Below are 14,748 nucleotides of genomic sequence, written 5' to 3'. Positions count from 1 at the left end.
TAGAGACATCTCGGTATTGTACGGTCGTGCCGCTTACAGTCCAGTCCACTTGGCTTCGGTTCTCCTCTGCTGGACGTGCTCTTAGCTTACCTGGTCTGACTATGTGCCGCCCTACCCTTGCAAAGATGCCAGGCATACTTTCCGAGTTGCCTGCAGTCCAGGTGGCCAAGGTATGAGTGTCCCAGGTGACCATCCGCTGACCCCGTCACCGACCTCAGTCCCGGCACTCGGGCGGCCGACGAGGGCCCCGGAGCTGTGCAGACGCTAACTCTTCCGCCTCCGGTTCCCCGACTGGGGCTGCTCCAGGTTTGGCGGGGTCGGCCCGCCGCGGCCAGAAGGTCAAGCTCACCTTGGGGCCGTCCACGGAAGGACCGCAATACCTTCCCGGGTCAGGGCAGGACAGAGACGACGCCAGCCGCGCTCTAAGCCTGCGGGCGGAGCCGCGCCGTCCCGGCAGGTCAGCGACTTCCGGATTTGCGCAGACGCCCGGAGCGCCCCTCCCCCGGCTGGCTGTTTCCCGGCGTGCTCTGCGGCGGAAGGGCCGAGTTGACAATAACAAACCCCGCGGCGGCCGCGACCCGGCCCTGCCAGCTCGGGCTGCCTCAGGTCCCAGTGCCTCGGCCCGCGGACCCGGGTCTCCGCGGGGAGCCAAGGGGCCCGAGCAGCGGCTGCGCCCGACCCCACTCCCGCCGAACCTCCGGGCCGCGCCGGGCGCTCGGTGGCCGGCGCCGACGGTCGTGTTGGTTGGCGGCGCCGCTGGGGCGGTTGGTAGCCGCCGCCGAGGCCAGGGCGGCGGCAGAAGATGGTGCCGGGGGCCGCCGGCTGTGCTGCTGCCGCGGGCGGAGGAGGCGCTGTCGGGTGAGTGCCGCCCCTGCCCCCATCTGGCGGCGGGCTAGGCGCGGGCCGGTTGGCACCTGACGGGATTGTGGGAGCGGTCGTCGGCCCCGGCGCGCAGGGTCGCCGCGCCGGTCCTACGGGACGGTAAGGCGCCGGCCGCTGACAGGGTCGTGGGAGCGGCGGAGCGCCCGTGCCCACCGGAGGGAGGCCTGGAGCGCGGCCTCCGCCGCCTGCGCTCGGCGCAGCCGTGTGTCGGGCTCTGGAAACCCGAGAGGATTTGGACCGCGTCCGAACGGAGTGCACAGAAGGGAGGAACCTAGAGGTGATGCCTTTGTCCCGACCCCGGAGTGCGAGCATCGGTGTAAAGTTACTCCTCGGAATGACTCAGCCTCCACCCGCCCCACTGATGAATTTGGGGTAGGGGTGTATGCGGGTTCCAAAACTTGGTAAAAATGACAGCTTCCGAACCTAGTAGCGTTTGTAGTTTCTCTACAGACTGGTGGATGTGCTATGGTGACTGTTTTTGATTTCGTAATTCTGTCCTTTCCGTCATGAGTCTTTAAAGTGTGATCATTCCATGAACTGGTATAGGCCTGGTGCCACGGAACACTCGTGCACTCACTCACTCACTCATTGATAAAGTCTCTGTAAGACGTTCAGTTGGGTGGGAATGTTGTCAAGTGTGTTATAAGCGTTAAAATTTACCCATTTTGCTAACCATTTTCTGTAAAAGAACATTAGGCTAATGAGACTTATTTATCTGAGGGCTTGCAAAGCTAGCAGTTTAGAGGCAGCCTAAATAGACCGGGATATGTGCTTAATCAAATGTCGTTACTGTGTTTCAGTGGGTGATTTTCTTTTTAAATTATTGTCTATAAATGGGCTGTTATTATTGTGTGTGAGAATATTTTTTATTTAGTGTTATTACAAAATATGTCATGGATCGACGTTTTCCAGGTAAATTTTTGTCATGTATTTTTTTAGCGTTTACAGCTGTGTTTAAAACTTTAGCTAGAACCTAGGGTTAGAATCTAGCTGCTGAATTCATTTCAGCATTCCTGGAGGCTGAGACAGGAGGATAGCTTTAGGCTATTTGGGTTACATAGTGTGTTTCAGTGGTTTTGGGAAACATAGTGAGACCAAGTCTTGAAAAAGAAAAAAAACAAACATGGTATCTAGGTTGTTATGCCATGGGGCACATAATGTCTTATTTGCATTGATTAATCTATTGGTGTAATTGGTTAGTGGACGTAAGCCACATTTTAAAAATAATTTTGTGGGGTTAGGGATTCAGCTCAGTGGTAGAGGGCCCTGGGTTCGGTCCTCAGCTCCGAAAAACAAACAAAACCTTTGTTTTGAATTAAATTGTGAGTTATTAGGTATTATGGGTCTGATTCTCTGTGTTGTTACTGGCAATCAGGGAAGACAATGAAGCAGTCCTCTTTGCCCAGAGAAAGGAGGTTTTTTTGGTACTCTGACAAACATCAGGGTTAGAATGCTCAGCAGATTGGCTTTACACATAAATCCATAAAAGCCAAAGGGCAAAAGATAGAAGAAATGATCTCCCAGCCCCCTTTTTTGTTTTTTTGTTTGTTTGTTTGTTTGTTTCTGCTTTTGTTTTTGTTTCTTGCCTTGTTAATTCGTACTGCTAGGAATAAAACCCAGAGCCTCCAACATGCTCTGCAAAGTGCTACATCTCTCAACCACAACCCCTGTTCCCAGATGTATATCATAAATTTTCTTTTTAAAAGACAAGTAGATTCAGTTCTGTGTCAATAAATTAAAGGGCAAGTAGAAAGCTGGGTGTGGTGGTGCACGCCTTTAATCCTAGCACACAGGAGGAAGAGGCAGGCAGATCTCTGTGAGTTCAAGGCCAGCATGGTCTACATAGTGAATTCCAGGCCAGGCAGGACTCCATAGTTAGACCCTGTCTCAAATAAAAATCAAAGGCTTTTTCAGTTAATCTCTAGCCCTATCTACATTTTTTTTTTTCTGAGACACCAGAGTTTCACAATGTAGCCTAGGCTGACTTGCAGCTTATTATGTAGCCTACACTATCTCTGACCTCAGAGCAGCAGTCCTGTGTCAGCCTCCTAGTACTGGGATTATAGGCTCAAGCCACTACACCCTGCTGCACTTTCCTTTGTTGTAATGACCTTTCCAAGTCCATTATAGTTTATATTGTATACTTGCTCCATTGAGACCATTGAACTAAGGAATAAAAGGAATGTAAGAATATCATTTGAGGCAGGTTCTCAGTAGCCCAGGCTGCCATGGACTCACTGTGTAACTGAGACTGGTTTTGAACTCTAGTCTTTCTGCCTCTACCTCCTAAGTGCTAGGTTACAGGTGTATGCTATCATGTCCTGCTAAGAAATAGAAGAAATTTTTGGAAAGAATTGGATGTTCATAAAAATGATTGTCATTATTGGAAATTGACTTTTAATCAAGTTTAGTTTAAGAATTCAGAATTAGCATGGGAGGAGAGAAGTGATGTAGATAAGTCCCTTTGTCTTTAAGAAAACCCTAGACATCTCAGTTTTATAAGGTTTTGTTTGTTTGTTTTGGTGGGTTTTGTTTTGAGAAAGGATCTTACTCTAACCCATGCTGGCCTTGGATTCATTGTGTAGCTCAGATTGGCCTCCAGGTCTTGGTCCCCTTTACTAGGATTGTCATACCTGAGACACCTTGAAGTTGTGATAAGTTTTCAGAAGGAAAATAAGAACACAATGGAAGGTTATGTAGTGTGCGTGTGTCTATGTGTATTGGTTGGTAGGCTTGAAACTTTAGATAAGCTGTCTTTTACTGACCTGGGTAAAGACCCAAAAGAAGTTAAGAAGCAATGGCTACTTGACATGGAATGCCAGGAGTGAGGGCCAGTAGTAGAAAGGGTTACTCCATAGATATTTAAGTTTTATAAATCATAGTTTAAAAATAAAAGAAAATGGAGCATGTGGACCCTGCATGTGTAAAGGCAGAGAGTTGAGTGCCAATAGATCAGCAAGTTTGGGGAACAGTTGGGCTCCAGTATATCCCTCAGATCAAACCGATGAAGTACACTTGTATCCAATGAACTAGAGTAACACATTTCATAAGTGTGTATTTATCGGACCATTGGGGATTTTAAAGAAGGCAAAAATGACAATATCAGTTGCTGAAAAAAGAGGTTAGAGAAGCAGACTTTGGAATGTTAGGTTGAACAATGACTTTCTTAGATAAAAAATATAAAATTATTTAGCACATTTCTCTAGTCTTTCTGTTTTATGAACCCAGGAAACAATTTGCTTATAAAATTGGTCATTGTCCAGGGTCCTAAGAGCATTACTTGTCCTTTCACTCTTCTGTACAGTTAAGATCCTGGTGAGTTTGTGCAAGTGTAGTAGAACTTGAATGCTCACAAACAGCCTTTAAGAGTAGTTTCAGCTTTCTCAGGTGTTTACTGAATGCCCTGAAGATTGTAGGATTAACAGTTTTATCCCTTATGATTTTGTTCTTTTGAATTCTCTTATATTATTGGTTTTGTAATTATGAAAATAACAGTGATCTATTTTCATATTGTTATTATTTTGAAACTGTCTATATCAGTTTTCCCTTCACTATCCATACACAAATATTGATCAGTAACTTTCCAGAATATATGTCAAGATAATAGTTCAGTACTATACTGTTATTTCCATGGCCTTTGTTGACTTTGATTGCAAATGTCATTTGAGCATGCTTTTTTGATTCTGCCCTATGTTTATAGTCTTGGTAATGGAGTAAAGCTAATTCAGTATTATATAGGTAGTTTGGGTTTTATTTCATATTTAGTATACACTGTAAAGTAAAATAATGCAACTAGAAAATATTCTCTGAAGTCATGGATTTTATATAGTTTTGATGAATTAGATAAGACACTAGAATGAGTAGTAAGTTAATGTCCTGATGTGGAATGATTTCTGTATTAATGCAGTCCAGGCAAGGTACGCACTAATATTGTATGGCATGATGGTAGAAAGAAAGATCATTAGTTGATCTATGATCTTCACATGTACTGTGGCACATGCATTCACAAAATACAAAAACGTAGTCTTTAAGAATTTGGGGGTTGGAAATGTATCAGCACTTAAGAGTACTTGCTCCTCTAGAAGACCTCAATTCAGTCCCAGCACCCAGATTGCCTGTAGCTCACAACCACCTGTAACTTCCAGCTTTAGGGTAGTTATATATAAGGTATAAGGATATACTCCTGAATTCCATTTCTGGTTTAAAAGTATTTCTGTTCTGGTTTTGGTCAAGAGCTTTTCAGATGTTAACTCCTTTGACATTTATCTGAGCATGCTTGTGTCAGAGAAGGCACACACTTAGCACTATGAACCTTTATGAAAAAGGTTTTCTTTTGTAGAATGTGAAGAAGATGCCTGTCCTGCTCTTTTCCTCTTGGCAGCTTTAGGGTAATTACAGCACTATCTTTTGATCTCTTTAAGTACCTGAATTTATGTTCACATACATAATGTGTGTGTGTGTGTGTGTGTAGAGAGAGAGAAGGAAGGAGATAGGCATTTTTAACTATGTAGTCCTGGCTGGCCCAGAACTCCTCATTTTTATAAAACCAAATTAATTTGTATATACATGTGCCTTCTGTATGCTCAAGAAGTAAATCTGAAGGAATGTGTGTGTGTGTGTGTGTGTGTGTGTGTGTGTGTGTGTGTGTATGTTTGTGTGTAGAGAGAGAAGGAAGGAGATAGGCATTTTTAACTATGTAGTCCTGGCTGGCCCAGAACTCCTCATTTTCATAAAACCAAATTAATTTGTATATACATGTGCCTTCTGTATGCTCAAGAAGTAAATCTGAAGGATATACTCCTGAATTCCATTTCTGGTTTAAAAGTATTTCTGTTCTGATTTTGGTCAAGAGATTTTCAGATGTTAACTCCTTTGACATTTATCTGAGCATGCTTGTGTCAGAGAAGGCACACACTTAGTACTATGAACCTTTATGAGAAAGGTTTTCTTTTGTAGACTGTGAAGAAGATGCCTGTCCTGCTCTTTTCCTCTTGGCAGATAGAGTGTTATATGGGGATGCATCCAGTTTGCAGGGAGAGGCTAACTAACTAACACTCAGTTCTTGGTCTGGGTCACCTATATGTTCGTTGTGGTGGATGTTATTTTCATTGATGCAGCAACCAGTGAACACTGAATGTGGTAGAATTGCTAAGAATTGCAGTTTGCAGAATTAGAAACGAGACAGAATTATTTCAAATTGCTTTTCTTCATGAGGCCTTTAGTTTGCTTTCTTTGGTAACATCCAGATCTCGTGCTCTGTTAAATTTGACAGCAACTTGAAAGTATTTATATTCCTAACATTTAGTACCAGACCTGGCTTGTTTAGATCACACACACCCCACACCCCAGTATTGGGAATCTAATGAGTGTGTTTAGTTTTGGAGATCAAAGTTTCTTCTTTGGGGTTTCTCACTTTCATTCCCCCAAAAAGAAAGCTAATTTTGAGGTTTTTCACATTTTAGAAAGTTGGTGGTAAGGCTAGACTGGTGGACCTTGTCATCACAGTGATAATTTTTCAAGAGGAAATTTTGAATTACCCCAGTTGAAAGGTTGACTAGACATTTAATAAGTTAATTTTGAGACAGGTTCTCACTATGTATCTCTGGCTGGCGTGGAACTTGTTACAAGTAGACTAGGCTGGCCTTCAACTCAGAGATTTGAAGGAGCTGTCTGTCCTCAGTGATGGAATTACACCACCAGGCCTGACAAGGCAAGACAGTTTTTTTCTGAGTTGATTTTTGGTTACTTTATATATAGACGTGGAAGTCAAGCAATACTCATATATTCTGTATAAATATAATGGGATCATTTTTATTTTTTTTAATTTTTATTATTTTAGATTATTTTATGTGGCATTGGATACCCTGGAAATGGAGTTGTGGAGAGTTACGAGTTGCCATATAGATGGTGGGAATTGAACCTGGGCCCTCAGAAAGAACAAATTCTCTTAACCGCTAAGCCATCTGTCCAGCTCTTTCCTCCATCATTTATAGTCAACTACAGATTCAAAGAATCTAAGGAGAAGCAAATTGTCCTCTTGTGGGTTTTTTTTCCTCCCACTTTAGTTCATCAATATTACTTTATATAACTAGAGTTCTGTATCCTGAGAAGAGAAAATAATTCTGTGGGTCACCTGGAGCTGGGGACAGTTTCCCAGAAACGATAATAGGACCATCATTAGGCTTTAAAGTTCAGATAATCAGAGATTGGTGTAGGAAGGATTTTTAACTGGCCTAAAAATGTGTAAAATGTTGTTATAATTTTCTTCAGGTATGGGATCCTTTGATACTTCTGAAAGAAGGAAATGGGGTTAATTTTGAAGCTATTAATATTGAAGCTTAATACCCACCACTTTTAGTGATTTTTAATACACTCCTGGGCACTGTGAAGGATTCTAATGTACATTATTACCAACTCCCCTCTCTATCAACTCCGTAAAAGATTATCATTTCAGTTTGTAGATTATAAACTCAAGTGTTGAAGTTATTGAGTCCCAGTGGAGTAGGTAGACTCTAAATGGAGATAAATCTTGTTCCAAACACTATCTTTCTGGGTTAATTATGTGTCATAGTTGTCAAGTTCACATATGTAGTAGGGTTGCCAACTAAATAAAGGAAGTAAGTGGAATCATGTAGGTGTTTAGCGAGATGTGCTTAGCTAGCATACGAATGATATCTTCAGAGAAGGTTGGGGAAAATTGAGAAGCAGAATTTGATGCTAGCTGGTGGGAATATATATCAAAGGGGGATTGGAGTGGACTAGAAAGCTAAAAGAGAATTTGCAGACTCTAAAGGTTATGCCAGGGAAGATTAAGGGTTAGATTCTAAAGGAACACCAGGGAAATGATAGCTTTGTATACAATAAAGTGAGGGGAAAGATTTAAAGGAAAAACATCAAATTAAAATTTGGACTTGTTGGCAAAATATTGGTATGTAGCTCAGCAGTTTATGTTTTAGTTTGTTGTTTGTTTGCTTGTTTGTTTATTTTAGTCAGGGTCTCATGTAGCCCAGCTTAGCCTTAAACTCACTGTGTAGATGAGGATAGCCTTGAAGTTATGATCATCTTGCCCTCACCTTCCCAAGTGTTGTGATTACTAGGGTACTCATTACCACATCTGGCTTATAGCAGTGTTGGGAAGTGAACCCAGAGCTTCCTCTGTGGGCATACTGAGCAAGCTCTTTATACCACCAATCCCCTTTTGAGCCAGTCACACTGAGGCCCCAGCTTACTCCTGTGCCTTATCCCTGAGTCCCAGTGCTAGGATTCCTGACATTTCTGACCATCCCTATTGGGTTGAATCCCCAAAACCAGGAAAGAAAAAAGAAAAAGAAATTTAGACATGTTTAACAGTAGGATTTGTAGTTGGGAATATTGTGCATTAACCAGTACTATTTCTGAGTTGGGGATAGGTCTGAATTTGTTACTAACATTAATTGATTGATGTTGTTTTCATATGTATGTGGAAGAGTTGGCATAATTCTCCCACATCTATGAAGATTATTTTTTAGCTCCTCAGAACTGCCTTGGGAAATAGATGTTCATGTTCTCTCTCTCTCTCTCTCTCTCTCTCTCTCTCTCTCTCTCTCTCTCGCTCGCTCGAATGAAAAAAAAATTGGTAGATGAAGCCAGTCAAGGTCACAGTGTAGGACAGGGCTTGAATATAGGATTTCTGACTCATCTGTGGTTATTCTTCTGTCTCCCTATAGATAACAATTAAAGGAATAATTATGAGTGACCATTTAGGGAAGCCAAGGTAGAACATTGCTATATATAGTCTACATAGTGAGTTCCAGGACAGCTAGGGCTACATAGAGACCCTGTCTCAAAAAACAAAACCCAGGAGTGATGGCATACACTTAATACCAATCCTTGGTAGAGTCAGGAGGATCAGAATTGAGATTGAGGTTATCCTGAGTTACAAGAGACTCTGTCTAAAAACAAACAGATGAACTTTTTTGTTTTGTTTTTGTTTTTGAGACAATATTTCTCTGTGTAGCCCTGGCTGTCCTGGAATTTGCTCTGTAGACCAGGCTGGCCTTGAACTCAAAGATTCGCCTGCCTCTGCCTCCCAAATGCTAGGATCAGAGGTGTGCACCACCATCACCCGGCCCAGACAAACAATTCCTGGTTTGTATAATCTTAGTACACGCTGCAGATTGTCTTCTTAAGAGTTCCACCAACTTGTATTCCTGTCAGAAATGTGCCATTAGAAGCAGGTATGGTGAGTGGTACACACCACAGAGACAGGAGGATCTTTCAAGTCAGCCTCTGCTACCTAGGAAGTTTCAGGCTCCCTGGGCTACATGAAACTCTTTTTTTTTTTGTCTCAGGACAGAAAGGGAAGAGAAGGGGAGGGGAAAAAGATTAGAAAGGAAAAAGGAAGAGGAAAAGAGCCATTGGGTGAACTGTTTGTTACCTTTTTAACATTTAATAAGTTATTCCCATCATTAGTGGCATTCTGAATGCTAAAAATGGTGTCTTGTAGTTGTCTTAGTTCTCATTTCTTAGTTTAGTATGCACATCCAGAGTCTATTTTCCTTATGCCATTTTTCTTACTATTTTTGTTTTGAGATATGGTTTGACCATACAGTTCAGGACATCGCCATACTCCAGGGTATTTAGGCTCCTGAGTGCTAGGGTCATACGGGTGCTACATTATCATAATGTTAATAGATTTTTTCTTTGGTCCAGCAGTTCACAAATAATGACAGAGACTTATTAATTATGAAAGCTCAGCCTTAGCTTAGGCTTGTCCCACCAGCTCTTATAACTTAAATTAACCCATTTATTTTAATCTATGTTCTGTTACATGGATTGGTTACCTCTGATCTGTCATATGTCTGACTTTTTAGAGTCCCCTTGGTCTCTCTCGAGAGCACTAGATTCATCTGTTTCCTCTCTTCCTAGAAGTCTCACCTATACCTCCTTCCTAGCTATTGGGCATTCAGCTTTTTTTTTTTCTGTCTTAAAAGTACTTTTTTGTTTTGTTTTAATAGTTTTTAAATTTTTTTAAATTACCTTACAAAGTTGCCAGTTTTCTTGTGGCATTAAAAAAAATACTACCAAGTGAGTTCCAGGAAAGGCGCAAAGCTACACAGAGAAACCCTGTCTCGAAAAACAAAAAAAAAAAAAAAAAAAAAAAATATATATATATTTAGCTTTAGTTGACCCCCACCCCCTACTACCAGCCCCCTTCCTCTCCCATCTCCCTGGGGGACTCCCCCATTAAACCCTTCCACCCCTGGTATTCCCATTTCCACTTTCACATCCCATATGGTATATCACACCCCAAAGCCTTTATTGCCCTCCCTTGGGCTCCCTTCTGGTTTCCTGGCCCCATACACAATCTCCTCGCCATAAATAAATATAAGTAACATTTAGAAGCTGTGGTCTGCCTCTGAGAGAGATCATTCAGCCTTTGTCTTTCGGAGCCTGGGTCACCTCAATATAATCCTTTCCACTTCTATCCATTTCCCTGTAAATTTCACAATGTCTTTTTTGTTGTTTTATTTTTTTGAGACAGGGTCTGTATGTAGCTCTGGCTGTCCTGGAACTTTTAAGTAAGCACAGCTAGAAACCACTGAACATAGTCAACCTCTGTGGAAGGAAGGAAGAGGTTTTAATGCAAATGAAAGGTGGTTCGGATTAGTAGAGGGCAGTGCTGGCTGCAAAAGCTTTTGGGTTTTGTAGGGTTATTTGAGTGGGCAGCTCAGACACTGAAATGGACTCTGTTTGGGCATTCAGCTTTTTGTTTTTTGTTTTTGTTTTTGAATACTCTTTTGCTGTGGGATGTATGGCAAATGTGTTGCTAATTAATCAATAAAACACTGATTGGCAATTGGCTAGGCAGGAAGTATAGGCGGGGCAAGGAGGAGAATAAAACTGGGAAGTGGAAGGCTGAGTCAGAGAGACACTGCCAGCCACCACGATGAGAAACAGCTTGTGAAGATGCCGGTAAGCCACGAGCCATGTGGCAAGGCATAGATTAATGGAAATGGATTAATTTAAGCTGTAAGAACAGTTAGCAAGAAGCCTGCCACGGCCATACAGTTTGTAAGCAATATAAGTCTCTGTGTTTGCTTGGTTGGGTCTGAGTGGCTGTGGGACTGGCGGGTGACAGAGATTTGTCCTGACTGTGGGCCAGGCAGGAAAACTCAAGCTACACTCTTTTTTTAAAATAAAGATTTATTTATTATGTACAGTGTTCTGTCTGCACAACAGAAGAAGGCACCAGATTTTATTATGGATGGGTGTGAGCCACCATGTGGTTGCTGGGAATTGAACTCAGGACCTCTGGAAGAGCAGCCAGTGCTCTTAACCTCTGAGCCATCTCTCCAGCCTAATTGTGAATAATCTTTATGAAATTTAAATTAGATCCTATTACCTGTTCTCTCTTTTGTAAAATGGCACTTGACAGGTTTTTTTTCATTTTTATTTATTTGTTTATTTTTTTATTATCAGCTTGATACAGTATAAATTCTTATATTTTTGGTTGTGAGCCTAGCCTTTAACGGCTGAGCCATCTCTCCAGCCCACAGTATAAATTCTTATCCTAATAGTGAAATGTTTCACTGAGGCTTGCCCAGTGATTGAGTAAAACCAAAACTTATTATAAGCCACAGTCATCCTAGGGTGTCCCCCCTGCCATGTAGCCTCCCTGGTTCTGTGGGTTGCAGTCTGATTGTTCTTTGCTTTATATCTAGTATCTACTTATGAGTGAGTACATACCATGTTTGTCCTTCTGGGTTTGGGTTACCTCACTCAGGATGATATTTTCTAGTTCCATCCATTTGCCTGCAAATTTCATGCTGTCATTGTTTTTCTCTGCTGAGTAGTACTCCATTGTGTATATGTACCACATTTTCTTAATCCATTCTTCAATTGACAGGCATCTAGGTTGTTTCTAGGTTCTGGCTATTACAAATAGTGCTGCTATGAGCATAGTTGAGCATGTATCTTTGTGGTATGATTGAGCATTCCTTGGGTATAGGGCATTCAGCTTTTTAATACACCAATCGTGGCAATACATTTTCACACAGTATACAAATATCACACAACATCATAATACTGCCATTTGAAAAAAACTCATCATTTCTCTCCTCCAATTGAAATTCTGTTATTGTGTATCTTTTATACTAGTAAGCATGACTGACGTGTTTCGATATTTCTCTACAGTGTTGTCAAATAAAATATGTACTGTTTTGTCTTATTGAACAGAAACTAATAACAATACTTAGTCAGGTGGTCAAAAAATAATAGGAGTGGGTATTTGAGGCAATGAAGAGATGGCTCGGCAGTAAGAACACTTGTTAGATATCCAGAGGACCCAGGTTTGATTCTTAGCATCCACAAGGAGGTTCGTAGCCATCTGTGATTCCATTTCCAGGGGATCCAACAGAGCTGCCTTATGCAGGCACTAGGCATGCATGTGATGCATTTACATACATGCGAGCAAAACACCTATACACATAAAATAAAAATAAATATAAATAAAAAATTATGAGTAGGTATGGTGGTGCATACTTGAACTCCCAGAGCTCAGGCCAAGGCAAGAGTACTGAGAGTCTAGAGCCTCAGATAGAAAGTAGTAGGCAAGTAATTGTGTAATTCCTGTACATGTATAAAAATTTCCAGATATAATTTTCTCAGGAATTCCTTCTAACAAGTATTTATAGACACTTAGACACTGTAGTAGATTAAAACACATAGGAGCCTATGTGTTAGGTGAACACTACTTCATTTAGATAAGGTCTTGCCACTGCAGATTTGAGTGTATAGATTTGTATATCCATGGAATCAGTTCTTCAAGAAGAAAGAAGAAAGATGACTGTAATACTAAAATACTGTGTTGTGTATAAAGCCACAGTTAGTTTTTATGCTAATACTGAAAATTAAATGCAACAAACAAGTTTAGATCATATAAGCAAATCATGGAGTTCAAAATATTTTACACAAGGGGAAATGTATATAATGACCAATCCCAAAGTTATGTTGCTAAGAACACTGACTCTTAGTTCTTTTGTTTGTTTTATTGATTTGTGATTTGTGTGTGTTGGGCTGTTGTGTGGATGTCAGAGGAAAGAGACAGTACTTTCTCTCTTACCGTGTGGGTCGGTGCTGAGCTCTTGATAGGTGTGGCTACAGATGTCTTTCTGAGCCATTTTACTAGCCTAGAATTGTTTAAGCAATTAGTTATGTAAGCTTAAGTTTTAGTAGTGTGCTCAGTGAGGGTCAACTTAATTTCTAGTTGGAACTTGAGTTTTATATATACAGGGTTTTGTTGTTTATAGAAGAAAAAGTTTACTGTGGGCTCACAGTCTGAGAAGGTGAGTCTGACCATTGTGACAGGAAGCATGGCATCTGGCAGGTAAACATGGCATTGGAGTTTACATTCTGGTCCATAAGCAGGAGGCAGACAATTGCCATTTTTAATTTTTTTTTAATTTTTAAAAAATTAAAAAAAAATTTAATTTTTTCTATGGATTCTTGTCTGTTCCTTTTTAGGGTAGCATTTTCATATCTCCCTTCTTGATATGATGAGATTTTAAAAGATAATTTGTTGAATGACTACATAAGGACTGGGTTTTATGCATAGTCTGACTACATAGTAGTTTTTAGAACATTGGATGAGTGATCTCATATACTTCTTGACTTTTGCAAAAAGCCATAGATTTGGAAAAACTGGGTAGCTTACTAAGCCAGGACTGTAATTATATATGTGCTGGGTTACTTGGTTCGTGTGTGTGTGTGTGTGTGTGTGTGTGTGTGTGTGTGTGTGTGTATGTGTATGTATGTGTATGTGTGTGTTTTAATGTGTAAGGGTATTTTGCCTGCTTGTACGTCTGTGCACCAGCCACTTAAGTGTCTGGTTCCCTTGGAGGCCAGAAGAATCCCCTGGAACTGGGATTAAAGACAGTTAAGAGCCTCATTGTGGATGCTGGCAATCAAACACAGGTCTTCAACAAGAGCAGCCAGTGCTCTAAACTGCTGAACCATCTCTCCAGTGATACTTTAAAAAAAAAAAAAAAAAGGAATGTTTTTGTCTTATTTTGAAATTAGTGTCAGGCTTGCTTGGAATTGTGTGGTTCTGGCTGGCCTGGAACAGACTTCTAGCTGTCCTCCTGCACCTGCTTCTTGAGTACTGAGATTAGAGACATATGCCACCATGTCCACTTTAAACAGACTCACAAGAAAAAGACAATTTAACTTTGGATCGTCTTATTTTGACAAATAATATTCTGTGAATGCTCTTTGAGCCATTTGGGTTTTTTATTTCATAGTTGGGATACTTAGTCCTCACATCATTTATGCCTCAAAAATCATTGACTGTCCATTGTGTGTGTTGGATATTACTGTAGTATTTAAAGAACAGTATTAACCAAGTATGGTAGCTATCATCTGTTATCCTACCACTTGCAAGGTAGAGGCAAGGAGGATTATGAGTTAGAGACTGGCCTGTGTTACAAGGTAAGACCTTATTTCAAACAAACAAACAGTTTACCAAACAAATTTTCTGCTGTCATTTGCTATACAATTTGGGCAATGTAAGGTACTTGGCAGCGGTAAAAAAATGGTATAGCAGACCATTTATGCTGGGATACAGATGTGACTGTTAGAATCTGAGGTTTGGACTGTAAGTGGTTATAAAACAGACTATTGACTGCAAAGTTTGCCAGGATGTTGGTCAGTTCTTGACTATAAAACAGAAGCATAGACTGACATGAGTAAAGGCTCGAGGAACCAGGGCTTATTCCTCTTCCATCAGTTTAAATGCCATGTAGGGAGCCATGCGGGTACTGGTGGAATGTCCATCTAAAGATACATGTTTGAGTAGATTTAATGATGCTGGTTTTGGTTTGGAGTAGT

The 14,748-nt window shown here is 41.1% G+C and overlaps 1 protein-coding gene across 5 annotated transcripts in view; it reads left to right on the top strand.

The window, feature by feature from the left end:
* Positions 1-709: 709 nt before the first annotated feature.
* The window catches only part of Rb1cc1 (RB1 inducible coiled-coil 1), a 70,043-nt gene continuing 56,004 nt past the window's right edge, over positions 710-14,748 (top strand). For 2 of the 5 annotated variants that reach the window (XR_009377492.1, XR_009377493.1), the window contains exon 1: positions 711-858. The gene's annotated coding sequence lies outside the window, so the exon portion shown is untranslated. Of the gene's footprint in view, positions 859-14,748 lie in introns of all 5 variants that reach the window. The other 3 variants (XM_059253800.1, XM_059253799.1, XM_059253801.1) reach the window with 2 other exon arrangements.

Source organism: Peromyscus eremicus, chromosome 2 (genome assembly GCF_949786415.1).
Source record: "Peromyscus eremicus chromosome 2, PerEre_H2_v1, whole genome shotgun sequence".
In the NCBI taxonomy this organism is placed as follows: Eukaryota; Metazoa; Chordata; class Mammalia; order Rodentia; family Cricetidae; genus Peromyscus; species Peromyscus eremicus.
The sequence above is the reverse complement of the archived record's forward strand: the minus strand, read 5'-3'. Positions and strand labels throughout refer to the sequence as shown.